At 41.8% G+C, this 15040-nt stretch overlaps 1 protein-coding gene across 6 annotated transcripts in view; it reads right to left on the reverse strand.

Moving 5' to 3' along the window:
- The window catches only part of TRERF1 (transcriptional regulating factor 1), an 89075-nt gene that overhangs the window by 25752 nt on the left and 48283 nt on the right, over positions 1-15040 (reverse strand). For all 6 annotated transcript variants that reach the window (XM_042051799.1, XM_042051803.1, XM_042051801.1 and 3 more), the window contains one exon: positions 6548-6645. The gene's annotated coding sequence lies outside the window, so the exon portion shown is untranslated. The remainder of the gene's footprint in view (positions 1-6547; positions 6646-15040) is intronic.

Here is a 15040-nt window from a genome sequence, read left to right on the forward strand (position 1 = left end):
GTAATTTACACCAAGTTCCTTGAGTTTGGCCCTTCTTTTTAAAGTCTGATATGACAAGTATTAGTCAAAGGACAAGAAACAATACAAACCAGTGAGGGAGAACAAACGTCTCCAGGAGACAATTAAAAGACCACAAGAATTCCAGGAGTAAGGACAGTAAGAGACTTAAGGTTGCAAACAACCTGATTTCATTACAAAAATGAATAAAGTGGCCAACCAGGCCCCTGACCCCTTCTCTTCCCACAATGCACAATGGTGGCTGATACTGTGAGCTGTACCACCAGCCACAGCTAGTGTTGTAGTCACCACAAAAAGTGCTGTCCCTTGGGCACGTGCCAAATTCCGCTTACTGCACCTTTTCACCTGGGGGTTACCTGTCACAGGTCTCAGGACACTGGATAGCAGTCAAAAGGTTTTACAGCTGTGGCACTAGCACAAACACCTTCCTTCCCCTCTCTCAGAATAAAAAAAAAATTAAAAAATGGTTCACTGAAATTTCCTCTTCAGGAGTTCTAGCATCCTCAACTCAGTTCTGGTTTGGGAGTTGGGACATGCTGCTGTCTGTCAGGTAGATTACAGAGTTATCATCAGAGTCATACAGAAACATTTGCAAAAATCTGAAAAAAATTATAATGGGATTTTACATTAAAATACCAATCAAGTCACAAAAGGACTGGAAAGTTTAGTCACTATCAGAATCACATTTGAAAAAAATTGCATTGTTTTCAAACAATGATCTCCCCTCCCCCAAAATAAAAATAAAAGAAAGATGAAACCATTCCTTTCAAAGGCATCACTGACCTGGACGTAAAAAATGCAAATGTTTAAAAAGCATTGTTATTCTACCTTCAGGTAACAGAAAAAAACCCAGATATGCACATGATAAAAGCATAATCAGTAATCAACCAGTCCCTTAGATACCCAATGTTTTTTTAGTACTTGAACTAAAGGCTTAAATTCAAAGGCTTGATGCTGTACACATAGCATTTGCTATCACCTTTAACAAAATGCTAACAGTAAACATTTCTTGTCAGATTAAAACCAGAGTATATCACGACATCATTAAGGTTCAGGGGCACCAAAGTTAGTCTCTGGCTAACTGAGAAGCCATTAGCAGCACACTCAATGATTTCCATTTAAGAGACAGGAAGATAAGGGTGCTTTCCCTTCTTTGTGTTTAGCATTGATGCCTAAACACCCATCACTGCCATTTATCGCAACAACTCTGACTACTAAATGGTTAAACTGAACAACTAAACTGGTAGAAGTTTTAAAGCAACAATGGTTCTGCAGTTCTGTGTTCCTTCTCTTCCTAACAGTCATTTATGCTACTTAACCTATTACATTTCTGACATTACAGATACATCCCAATTATGCAATCATTACAAAAAACATGAAAATAAATGCCAACAGACAGAAACATTTCTGTAGGCTGCCTAGAAAGAGAAATACCCTACTTAAGTTTATGGATGAAATCTGGACTCAAGCTAATGGTAGTTCAATTGATTTCGACAGAGACAAGGGTTTGCTCCAACTCTTTTCTCATCATTTCGACAAGGTCCCCTGCAACTTGCACAGCCCCATTCTCCAGACTGAAAGCCAGAGGCCCACCAAGCTGGCTGAAATGCCTTTACACACTCCAGCTGTCTCCCTCTTCAAACACAAGAAACTGAAAGGCAACACAAATAGTCTCTCCTGGAAGCATGCCATACCTTAATTCTGGTAAACACAAAATGGAAGAAAATATCAGCCTTCAATAAAGGTGATTCAGTTTTTTTCCTTTGTAAACTATATCACTGGAGAGCCAGAAGCAGCTGTGGGGTTCCCAACATGGGATGGACATGGAGCCACTGGAGTGAATCCAGAGGAGGCAACCAAGACGGTTAGAGGGATGGAGCACCTCTCCTATGAGGAAAGGCTGAGAGAATGGGGATTGTTCAGCCTGGAGAAGAGAAGGCTTTGGGGTGCCCTAACTGTGGCCTTCCAGTACCTGAAGGGATCCTACAAGAATGATAGAGAGGGACTTTTTACAAGAGCATGCAGTGACAGGACAAGGGGGAATGGCTTCAAACTGAAAGAGTGTAGGTTTAGATTAGATACTAGGAAGAAATTATTTATTGTGAGGGTAATGAGGCACTGGAACAGATTGTCCAGAGAAACTGTGTGTGTCCCATCCCTGGAAGTGTTTAAGGCCAGGCTGGATTGCACTCTGAGCATCCTGGTCTAGTGGAGGGTATCCCTGCTGACAGCAGGGGGTTGAAACTAGATGGCCTTTAAGATCCCTTCCAACCCAGGCTATTCTATGAACTTAGAGAAGACAACAGGCAGTGAAATACCAAGAAGATGATAGTTATATAAAATAAATACTTCTGGCTCCATCACACACCACAGAACCCGAAACCCACAGAATTTTTCAACTCGAGTAAAATAGCAGATCAAATGACAGTCACACAATTGAACTGCCTGAACTCACATGAATTTCAGAACAAGACATCCACTACAAATAAGTCAATGCATAAAAGTTGGGCTGGGTGTGGGCTTCGAAACCAGGGCTGAATGTCAGCCAGAGCCAGTTTCAGAACTTAGTTAATGGAGAGGGATGACAAAAGACTGTACGAGAGCAAATGCTGAAGGAAGCAGACTCACTAAAAGGCTGTAAAGTTATTACAGCACTAATCTAACCCATCTCAGTAGGCTGCATGGCTGTGTATCAAAAGGGAATTAGATCCTACAGTTTGTCCAACTTATTTCAAGTTTTTTCAGCTGTCCCTTTTAGCTAAAAATCTACATGCTCTTAAAGACTACTTACTAGCTAGCCTGAAAAAAAGAAGACTGGATAAGGTGGCAAAAAAACCCCCACCCCTTCATGTTCAACCAGCTTTTGCAGGACAGAGTATCTGCAGCTACTTGCAAGCAACAGCACCATCAGATACTCATTTGCTGGGCACCATCCCTCCTTGTGTCCATCCCTCCCTCCGGGATGGTAAAACCTCTGCTAAAGTGAAGTTGACCACCATCCTTAGCAGCCTAAACTGTGTTTTAACACTTAAGGCCTGCACAGAAATGCGTCACTGCTGTGTGTTCTCATGTTTTAATCGTGCCTTACCACCCCTCAGTCACACAGGCTGACACAGGGCTCTCTTGTGTGGCTGTCTTTCTGCCACTGGAATATGAGCTTCATTCTTAACTTCGGCTAACATGAAATCCAAAATCAAGTTCTCCCTTCCCTTCTTTCATTTCAATTTTTCCCCCTACTTAGCTTCCTTAGAAACAAACCAGGGTTTCTCTTATTCATTTTTTAGCCTTTTTTTTATGAGAATGTTTTTATTGACCTGTTTTTTTATTCAGAACTGTCAGATCTCCAGCCAAGCTTTTCCTAAACCAAGACAGCCATCATTCACATCATCTTGGCTCTCTGATTTCCTTTAGGAGAGACACAGGAACAAACAGCAGTTCCTTCCCTGACAGCCTGCATTCTGCTAACACCAGTGCTACCAGCAGCCCTGCCACATTGGCTGACCATAACCCAGCCTTTCGGCTGGGCACAGACAGGCACAGTTTTCAGCTGGCCACTACACCACTGCGACCCCAGCCAGAAGGGCAGCTTTGAAAAGCAAGGGAGTGCTACCCAAGAACAGACCCACCTGCACTGCTCACACCCAGCTCTCAGGTGCGAAGCTGGCACTGTCCCTACATCTTCAGACCAGAGTAATGCTGGAAGGCTGAGCAGCACAGAATTAGGAGAGTAAGAGTGGCATATTTCAGAGACTCCCTGTGCTCTTGTGGCCTGTTTAGGTACCAGGTTTGCCCTCATAACTTTTCATGCAGACAAGAGTTCAAGCCCCTGGTCCTTTTTGCTTGGCAAAGAAAATAAGCCTGGGAAAAAATCAGCACAGTACTCAAAGAGAATGAATAATTTCCAATGCTAGGCAAGATGGTTGGGTGAGCCAGCAGAGAGGAAAAGGGAAAAAGAGGTGAGATGATAACTCAAAGACCTACTCTGTTTTTTTAAAAAAAAGTATCTATAGAAATCCTGAAGATATCTGATATAGCAATGAAGAGAGGCAGAGACTGAAAATAAGGGTCAGAAGATATCAGACTCATGGCTGTTTTGGTTAGAGTAAACACTGAAGTAGCAATACGGATTTCAAGGACCAAAAATTTTCTACAGCTATCTCACAGACAAATGCTTATAGGGATGAAAACCTTTTCATCCCAATCCTGGATACAGTTGCTCCTATGGTTTCTACTGCACTTCAGTTTTGGCTTGTTTTGAATGGCAGAGATCTCAAACCCACTCCTGTATCTGCATTCAAATCCAGAGGCTGACATTTTTAAGCAAAGCCAACAACAAAAAACTCACTTCAGTATACAAGAAAGTATGCAAATAGATGAATTACAAAAGGGAAGAGGACTGAAAGGAAGCAAAATATTTAGTAGACTAATTTTTATAGCAAGCATAGTAAGAAAGCTATATACTCTTAAAATGGAAAAGGAAAAACAGATTAGCTGCTTTTTAATATTAATGCTGGTAATTCTTCAACAGTTGCACAAATCCTTCAAAAATTATCATTCCCTTTACAGCTAAGCTTCTGCAGTGCAGTTGGAGAGGCTGCTGAGTCTCATGTGGCTGCTCATTTAAGCTGTTCCCATTTCCACTCTTAGGAGAGACTAGAATGTCCTAATTCGGTTTAATAAAAAACACATTGGACTTGGGGGAGGGGAGAACAACGATGGCATTGGGAGAGGAACCGAGCAATCTCTCTACTTCAGTGAAGTTTAAAAAAAGGCAGCCAAAAAAAAACCCCCAAAAAACCAAACACCAACCCCAACGAACCTAACAGGAAAAACAAGAGTTTATCATCTCAGGAAAGTCTCTAGAAAAGGGGGAGAAGAAAGGAGGAAGACAAACAATCGGCAACATTTTCCTCTCCTTTTGATCTATGTAAAAATGCATTCTGAGGCACTGGTAATTTAATGAAAACTTTTTTTTCCCAAACTAACAGAATTCTGGTTATTCAAGAAGAGAAGGCTGATTTCTAAATAAAGCCATTAACTGAATTTAGTTTAAGGCAGATACAATTTCATGAGTCCCAAAGAAACAAAGAAGGTTGCTTCAACAAATCTGATTATCTTTGCTGTCGGTGAATTGGTGTTACAGTCTCAAGGTACTCTGAAGGGTTCGGAGAACTGCAACTGAAGCAGGTATCACATTACTTCATAAAAATGGCAAACATAAAATGATGTGATCTCCTCACAATACTGATTAGGAATAAAAATAAAATACAAGCCTTGACTAAGGCCAAAAGGGCACTTGAACTGCATGTTCCATGACTAAGTGACTAAAAAGCATACCAAAGACAGCACTAACTAAAGGGACTGATCACCTGTGATAAACACAGTACTTTTATTTTCTTTAGTATTTGCTGATACTTTGCTGCATATTTGATCAAGTGAAACTTGATTTGAAATCTCTTCAGCCAACCTGGGTTTACTGACTGCTTAGGTGAAATTGTAGTCCCTTCTGCCAAGTCCTACATCAAGGGCAATACTCTCAAACGCTTCCTGGAAAATAAACACGTCCTATCATCAAAATTGTCTTCAGCTTCATATTTTAGTTTACTTCTATTACTGAACTGAGCGACTTGTTATTCCCCAGCAAGATCCTGGTTCTGCAGACATGAAAAGAACTCAGGACAGAGAGGTTAAACCTCATTCAGTTACTGTATGTGGCTACATTACAACCTTTGGTCACTGCTGTTGATTTGGGGGAGAAGGGGAAATTTTCAAACATTAATCCAGCAGCTATCGCTGTGACCACAGCCATGATAAGCCTACAAGTTTAGTTTAAGGTGAGCACTGCTGTAATGCACTTGAGCAGTTTCTTCCTGACCTCTGCAGTGTTTACACTCTGAAGAGTGCAATGTGATTGCCTTTTTCTGTAACTGGAAATGCTCCGAAACAGCCAAAGAACATATGCTAGGATTTGCAAAAACAGGTAAGGAGGAAACATCCTGAGACAGATAAACAATCAAAACAACCAAGCACAAGTAGTAGCATGTGGTAAATAGCATTTGGCTAAGCTTTCAGTGGGGAGGGAACACCTATTTTGAGCCTGGTGTCTCCCCCAAAGGAGAGTTTTGAGAAATGCAGCTGCAGGACCCTCTGAAAAGTCCATCCCTCTAAAACACACCATGTTGGTACCTAGCAATGGAGCCAAGTCAAATCCAATGGCTTAAAAACCATGACCACCATGGTTGCTGCTTCTTTTTTTCTTAAGTTGATGTCCTTCTGCTTGTATGAGACAACATAGCCAAAGTAGTCCTTCAAGATATGTGTGTACATCTCCTGTGTCAGACATATTGTGGAACACAAAATAATATTTTACTAGATACACAGCCGACACACAGCTAACCAGATTTGAGAAGTCCATCAATAAACTCACAGGGACTCAGAAGCCCAAATTTTGAAAAACAGTCAAAAAGCACTGAACCTTATTAAACAAGACAGCCTTTGAAAAACTGGACATATGATGCTCTGACATTACCTGATTTTTGAGGATTTGTGAGATTCTTGTATCTTTTTGTGCTGTCTTTGCCATAACATTTCATGCTGCTTTCATTCTGTGATCTCAAAGTGACGTATCTAAACAAAGCAAAAGAATGGAAATTAGTTTTTCCCCACATGTGACTATCTTCCAGCTGGCACAAGCAGATTTGTGACAATGAGCTCCCTATTGCAACACAACAAAATACTGACTTCAATACAATGTCTCCAGGTTACTCTATCCTTTAAGTCACTATGGCAGAAGGCAACTATCAGCACTCTAACTCCTTTAAAGAACACCCAAGAACCCCTTTCCCTTACTGATTGTGAGAGACTGCACTGTTGTCAAATCTCTGGGATTGATAACATCCACAGACCTTCAAATTACAGACTGAAATACAAGTAAGTGAATCTTTCCTTCTTACTCAGCTTGGCACCTACTGCAAAATGAGGAATGGGTTATGTTGATGCAGTAAATAAAACATCTTGCCTCTACTGCAGAGACCATGGAGATTTCACAGCACCTCATGCTGCTTTGACAGAACCCAGAGGCAGGGTAAACGCTCTCCCTGAGAGGAGATTTGCTGGCCCAGAGCTTGCAACCTACATGACAAGTATCACACAAACAAGAGCAGGTACAGCAACCAGGAAGGGAGGGATTAATGAAAGTCAAAGATGCGGGAGATAAATCAGGCTGTCACCCAGTGCAGAAGAGGTATCTAGACAAGGCATCTTAAATTATCTAAATGAAAACAACACATTTGTTTTTGTCAATGCTGCTGCCTAGATGGGAAGGCCCTCAGCACCTGACGGTGTTAAGAAGGCTGGTTGAAATCACTGTGAGGCCACTCTACGTGATCTTTGAGAAGTCAAGAGGATTGGGGGACATCCCAAAAGACTGGAAGGCAGCTAATGCCACCCCATCTACAAGAAGAGCTTAAAGAGGGATCTGAGAAATTATACGCCCATCAGCCATACTTCAGTCACTGGGTAAAGTTATAAAACAAATCCTGCAGGGGGTTATCACAAATCAAATGAAGCATGTGACTGGGAAAAGCCAGCATGGATTCACCAAGGGCAAAGTGACACAAGTGGGGGTCCCCCAACACTGAGCTGTTTAATACCTTCGTAAGTGATCTGAAAGACAGAATCAAGTGTACCCTGATAAAGTTTGCCGACGATACCAAACTAAGCGGGGCAGCGGACACTTCAGAAGGATGAGCCACCCTGCAGGGAAGACCTGGATAAGCTGGAAGAGTGGGCTAACAAGAACCTTACGGCGTACAGCAAAACATGCAAGGTCTTCCATACTGGACCAGATGGTCCTTGAGGTGCCTTCCCATCTGGTATTTTATGATTCTGTGAAATAGGCCTGGAAACTTGGGGTGCAATTCACAGCTCACTGGTATCAGTGGAAAACTCTTCATCTGCATTGAGCCCCGCTGGGTTTTGGAAAGTCATTCCAGGCTTAAGAGGAAAATGTAGAAATGATCACAGATAACCTCAGTGATCTCAACCAACATTTACTTCCTCTCACCATCACGCTACGTTCACTCATTAAAATTATTCTTTTAAAATCTCTGATAATGGGTCCCAAACACTGTGACAGGAAAAAGCCACCCCCCAAGTCCAGCAGATCCTTGCACAGAACAAGTGTCCTCCCTTAGTTATCCAGTAGGGCGAGGGAGAGAAACGCAAGCAACTCCCTTGTCCTGCCCGACACCAGCCTCTTCTTCCCCGTTCATCTTCCCCCAAGCCCACAGAAAACAGCACAGCACAATCCAGACATCAACCCATCAAAGTGTGCACCATGAGAGACAGCAGAGCCCCTTAAAAAGTCTGACCTGCTTACAATGTCTCTCTTTAACAGAACACCTCGGCTGATGGTCAATGTTGGTAGCATCGCATGGATTTTCTTGGATCTGCATGAGTTTTTGATTACAACATTATCATGTTGAGCCCCAGTAACTAAAACCTGTGTGCACCCGTGTCTTGCAACAAACGTGAGCCTATATGCTACATGCCCCCAAACACAAACCATTCATCACCTGCTTGCATCCTGTCTGCTCACAACTTTTCTAAGCAAATCCATGAACCTGCCTCTTTCTTGAAATAAGGTTTTAATAAACTCCCATGTACTTAATGCTTTATCTGACTTGGTTTTCACACTGCTATTTAAACACCTCTAGATTTGTAACAGGCATGTTGAACCTTAGAGTTGACTAAAAATTGAGTACCATTTGTTTGTAAGAAAAAATACTTAGACACACAGAGAAAACCTGAGATGAACATCAGTGGAGCCAAGAGGGAAAATGTTGGCATTTCTTGCCTCAGTTTAACACAGCTATTTAGAACCTGCCAATATGTTTAAATTTAATTAAAAAAAATAACTGCTATATCATGAGCCATGACCAAAGTCACAATATATAGTTTTGCTTTCTTTTTCATTTATCCATCTGCTCTGAACAAACGATGCTACTATTAAGCGTAAAAATGCCGAAATATTCTACAGACAAACCATTCCTGGTAGTTTCCTACAGAGGCCAGGCTGATGGACACTAGGAACAACAACAACTGAAATACCCAGGAAAGCCCTTTCCTGTTTTTCATATTTGTTCTGGCTGCTTTTCCCACTATACCACTTTCATCATTAGAGCTACAATACCACCCCTATGCAGGGTTACAGAACTTACCAGACATGTGCAAAGGTCTCACACATAATAACACAGTTAAAAAGTAAAATTTTAGACATTTTAGAGCCAGAGGTAGAGAACTGATGGCTGATAAGTACCGAAAAAAGTCCCAACATAATTAATGCAGGACCAAGCACTGCAGATGTACATCAAATTCACAAAGGAGATTTTAATTCTTTCCATCAAATTTAATCACCATCTCATTTTTTTGAGGTTTAGATTAGAAAGCAATCTAGCGTTATATTCCTTATTCCTTTGCCATATTCTTCAGCTTTGCTTCCATCCCAGCCCCTAGATTTTGCATACAAACAAAGCGCAGTAAGGAAAAGCTGAGAAGTGAAGCCCACAGCAACATTTACAAATTAAGAGCTAAGTCAGAGATCAGCTATCCCATATACACAATATAAATTTTCAGTCTTCTCTCTTCATTAGGATTGATGATGCTGCTGGAAAATAAGGAGCACATAATACCTTTTATGGGAATGGAAAGCACAGATGAATTAGCAGAAAGAGAATGCAGCTGAATCAATTTCTCATCTCAAGATAGTAATGGAGGCAATTTCTTAAACTTTACTGTGCTTGTAACATATTGATCAGCAAAGCTTCACACTGCAAGTTAAAGTAGGTATTTTCCCAGGAATAAAATGGAGGATGGCAGCAGAACTCCAGGCATCACACCAAAGACATTTGGTGGTTTTTTCCCAGTCATGTTACATTTCAGAAAATCAAAGTTTCCACGTGCTTGCATGTTATTGCAACACACGAGAGGAAGATTTCTAGATGAAAGCTGAATTAGTCCTGCATGAGCCTTCACAAAGCAAATTTAGTGACAGGACAGGGGGAATGGTTTCTAACTGAAAGCGACTAGGTTTAGATTAGATACTGGGAGGAAATTCTTTTCTTTGAGGGTGGTGAGGCACTGGAACAGGCTGCCCAGAGAATCTGTGGAAGTGTGGACTTCATGGAAGTGTTCATGGCTAGGTTGGATGGAGCTCTGAGCAACCTGGCTTAGTGGAAGGTGACCCTGCCCACGGCAGGCGTGTTGGAACTGGATGGTCTTTAAGGCCCCTTCCAACAGAAACCATTCTGTGATTCTATGGTTCTATGGGTTATTTTGATGGCATTGACTTTGTATCATTTGATATTAAGAACTTAACCCAGGTGTTACAATTGGGAACTCAGACTTCCTGTAGATGAACAGAGCATCCAAAATATGATTCTGAGAATATACCAAAGGAAAAAAATACATATTAAAAAAAAAAATCATGATTATCAAAGAGCATCTTCTTATCTAAACTGCTTGGTTATGATTAAACAGCACTTAATTCGTTTTGGAACAGGAAAGGGAAAAGTTAGCCATCGTAAGATAGGAAATGGAAGAACAACAACAGAGTATGTGTCTTAGACAAGCAATACCAACAAAGACTGTAATATCAACTGGCTAAATCAGCAACAAAATAGCTACCAGTACCAGAATTATCATCATCAATCATATACCATTACTTTGGTTCACTTAACACAACTATATCTGAGCAGAATCTCTCCTCACATGCTGGGAAGTCCTCTCTTGATCTTCAGCCTCATGAATTTGTTCCCTTTCCCTGGTCCGTGTTCAGCTTCTTGCTTGCACCTTTCTAAAAAAACTCTAGGAATTAAAATTCTCCTCTAAGGACAGGATTCTCCAAGCATGCATAATTGTTTTTATGTGCTCATTTCTACATCGTTGAAATGCTTCAGGAATATTGCATGACATTTCTTTTCAGAGAAAATGGCTTAGACAAAGGGAGCATCTTACAGATGAGACACTATTCCACAGATAAGATTACGAATTCCAAAATTTATTAGTTTTTCATGTGTAGGGTCCATGGCTTCAGATAACACATACAGTACAATGTGAGATTATGTTTAAAGTGTCTTTGACTTGAGCTACTGGTCAGCTTCATGCCCATCACACACAGCAAATGGGTGCTCACATGAGAGGTGACCACCAGTTACACCACAGGCATAACCCAGGAGGTTCCTGCCCTGGCAGCTGCATCAAGTGACTGCTCTCCGACACTGGCCAGAATGTCACCCAGCTCCCTCAAGCAGGGCTCAGCTTGGCCCATCCAGGAGAAAATTACCCTATACCTCCTACCCCATGACCATCTCTTGTCCTCTCCTTATTGAATTCAGAGAGCAAGCTGGCTGGCAGTACAAGAGCCCCAGAGCTGCAGCAGAACCCTTCATCTTCCTCTTCACAGCTCTCTTGTGCTCATTTCCTGCTCATCTCCTTGGAAAGCCAGCAGACACTCACTCCCCATCTCTTTGTGACATTCATCATTTTTGCAGGTCTCCTTCCAGACCAAGGACTCCTGGTAGCTTTTTATCATGTCATACTTCGGATTTTTCTTCTTTTGTACAACACTTTGCGGACTGGGGGAGGTGAAATGGGAGACAGGGAGGACCAGAGCCGCATATGGTATTGCAGACAGGGGAGCACCACACATTTACACAGCAGCATGTTCATGCTTTCTGTTTTGTCTTCTGTTCCTTCACTAACACATACTGACACCTGTTTTGTCTATCATTTCGCTGCCATTTTTACAGGACAACCACTAAGTCTCTTCCAGAGCAGTTAACGCCTGGTGCAGCACTCATCAGGCATGCTCTGCATTGTGACTGCCCTCCTCCTCCTACATGCATTGCTTTCGTTTATCTACAAGCAATTTCCTCCAGCATTTTATCATCCAATCATTCAGCACAGGGAGTTCTGCAACACATTTCAGCCAGCCCTTCTTTTCGTTATTCTTAATACCTCAAGCCCACACTCTTGCAAAATTTCAGTTTCTTACTTAAAACTATGAGGTGACTAAAACTGTTCAAACAAAATCATTGCCAAAAATGACATCCATAAACAACTCTGTTTCCTTGAAAACACCTCAAACTATTCTTTCCCTTTGCAAAATTACTGCAAACCAGACACTCTCCTAAAAGAAATTCCCCAATCACTTGAAAAAAAATTCTGTGTGGACACTCGCCACAATTAGAGCTTTAGCCCTAATTGTTCCAATTTGGCAGAGTTGGGACCACGTCACAGCAAGATCTTCTGCCAACAGCCTGATAACCTGATGTTTGGACCTCTCATGCCACAGTAACACGCCAACCCTGCCCTAAGAAGATGGAGCAGGAGCTCCACAGCTCAGGAAACAGCACTATGAGACCGAAAAAACCCCCAACCTCAAGCCAAAAAGCAGACAAACCTAAAAGTCTAACAGCTACTTCTTGGCTCCAGATCTTCCCTGCAGAAGGTAGGTGGGGGAAAAAAAACCCCCAACCCATCCCACCCCTCCGCAGACTGACTCCTATGCAGTGCCAAGAATATTTTGAAAGACACAAAATGTAAAATAACTTTTCAACTGAATATTAATTCCTGAATTGAAGGGAAACATCTTAAGGGCGAGTGGGTGTAAGGAATGATTCCTCCTCGGCACTGCCGCGCTATTTATTAAAGGCTGTGAATACCCAGAAGAATTCAGCTTTGGCCTTTGCACTGTACACTAACAAGCTTAGTTTACTGACATGCACAAAGCATATCAAGCTCTGCTTCAAATGATCCCTTTGAAAGAGACAATTACCAGACAACTGGGGATTGGATGACCATCAGCGCTAACTAAATTATTAAGTCCTGTTTGTATTTTTATCCATATTTTTCTCACCATTCTTGCTAAGCAGGGGAATGAGCTGGCTTGGGAGGCTGAGGGAACAAAAGTGTGCCTTTCCCACATCCCCATTCCCCTCCAGTTACAGATCTGTTTGGAACAAAACTTGAGACACGAAATCAATGCAGCCAGTGGTGGAATTCATCTTATTGTGACAGAAATATTCCATTTTCCCTAGCTTATATTTTAAATTGCTTTCTGATATACCAGGTTATTATTTTTTTTAGCCTCTTTCGTTCCTTACGTAATTAAATGCCACGCCATTCAGCTTTTACAATTACTTTTACCATTTTCAGAAGAACATTTCTCAACTTTCTATGAAGAATTTATTCCCCACAAGTATTAGCTCCACTGACTATTTTCTTCATCATTACATTAAAAGCTCTTAGCCATCCCTGTAGTAATCTTCTCTCTTATACAGACTTTCCTGCAGGGTGGGTATTATTTGCCAATCCTCAGTTTCCTTTCTGAGTATTCCACATAACCAGGAGTAGCACAGAAGAAAGGGCAGTGTTTTTTAAAACCTTGGAGCCTTCCGCTTGCAAGCAAGGAAGAAGGACTAGGCACAATTTATGGACAGTTTCTTGTAACAAATTCAGATTTTTCATTTAATACTAGCAAAAATAACAACAATGCTCCCAAAAGATCTCCTAGCTAAGCTATGAACGTTTCACCCATTCACCACCCAGGTACAGACACGCAGCCTCTGAAGCTTCGAGTACTGGCTTCTGCAATTCCTCTTCAAAGACCACCTCAGTTTTGGAGCAGGCATGTTCCCAGCCCTGTAGCTTCGTGTTCCAGGTACTGCCCAGACTCAACGCAAGTCCAGCTGCACAACACTCTCTCCAGTTTGCCAACTTGTAAAGCACACAGAAAACCTTTATTGATACGGCCATGACAAAGTAAACACATACCATTCTGCAAGAAGCAAGTTCATCCTGCTTAACGCGTATTTGAGAGAAATATAAACAAATCCCCACAGATTAATGTCTCCCTTCCTGGGAAGGCTAAAGATAATTATTTGGCTAGAGGGGGTTTATTTGTTTCAGTTGGTTTTGGGGTTCTGTTTGTCTGTTTTTATTTTGTGAACAACTTGGGGAGGGGGGTGGGGTGAGAAGAACACAAGAGCAAGTAAGAAAAAGGTCTTTTAAATATTTTAACAGCTAAAGCTTTATTTCTGACCAAACTACCATCTTGTTTCTTAGTAGAACAGGAGGAAGGAGTGTCCAGTGAATGCCTATCAAGCACCAGGGAAGAAACCTTCTCTATAGCAGGCACAGTACACCACTACAGCTTCCTCTCTTGTAAATTACAAGTAGGAAACACTTGGAAGATGACGATAAACTTGCTTGTCATCTATGACTCTGTCTTACCAGCTGACGAAGAAATCCTTCAGAATTAGTGAAATGTTACCAAGCATCACTCCTCCAACTGAAAGCAATACATGCCTGACCTTTTCATACCATTTTCAACTCTACCACAGATAGAGCCCGAATTATTGTCCCAGACAATTCAAGAGCCAACAGGCTCTGCCCACATTTGCCCATGATCCCACTGGCACCCTGGCACAGTGTTTTGCATGAAGATGAAGGAACTGGGGGCTCTACAAGAGGAGCCAGAGGATAGTGTTTCAAGTCCAAATTTTGTCTGAGGTCACAATGACCTGAATCTAACATGAATTATGCATAATCGTCCTCCAAGCAAGCAGATCTGCGCCAGCTGAACCTCGTAAGTTTTTGTTGCTAGGAGGTAGCAGTGGACGTATTCTCAAGTCCTGTTTACTTAAGCTGTTGAGGTTTCCCCTCTGGAATAACCTTCCACAGTCTGCCCACTGGTTTATCTCTCCTTGAGACATCAGACTACAGCTAAATTCTGTGATTTCCCATCTGCTGTCATTTAGAGAAGCCTCTATGAATTATCTCTCCAAATAGTCTGCAAGAGACCTCCGACACCTTCGGAGCAAGCTCGTACCTTTAAACAAACCAGACAACACGCTTAGCACAAATCCTGTTCAGAAAAGTCTCGCGTTCAGACATGCTGTTGTTCAGATGGCCACGTACCAGGTTCTGCATCTCAAACCCCACAAGCCAGCACAGCAGA

This window comes from Corvus kubaryi, unplaced genomic scaffold (genome assembly GCF_017639235.1).
Source record: "Corvus kubaryi isolate FWS band 111438036 unplaced genomic scaffold, C.kubaryi_AGA036_p1.0 76, whole genome shotgun sequence".
Lineage (NCBI taxonomy): Eukaryota > Metazoa > Chordata > Aves > Passeriformes > Corvidae > Corvus > Corvus kubaryi.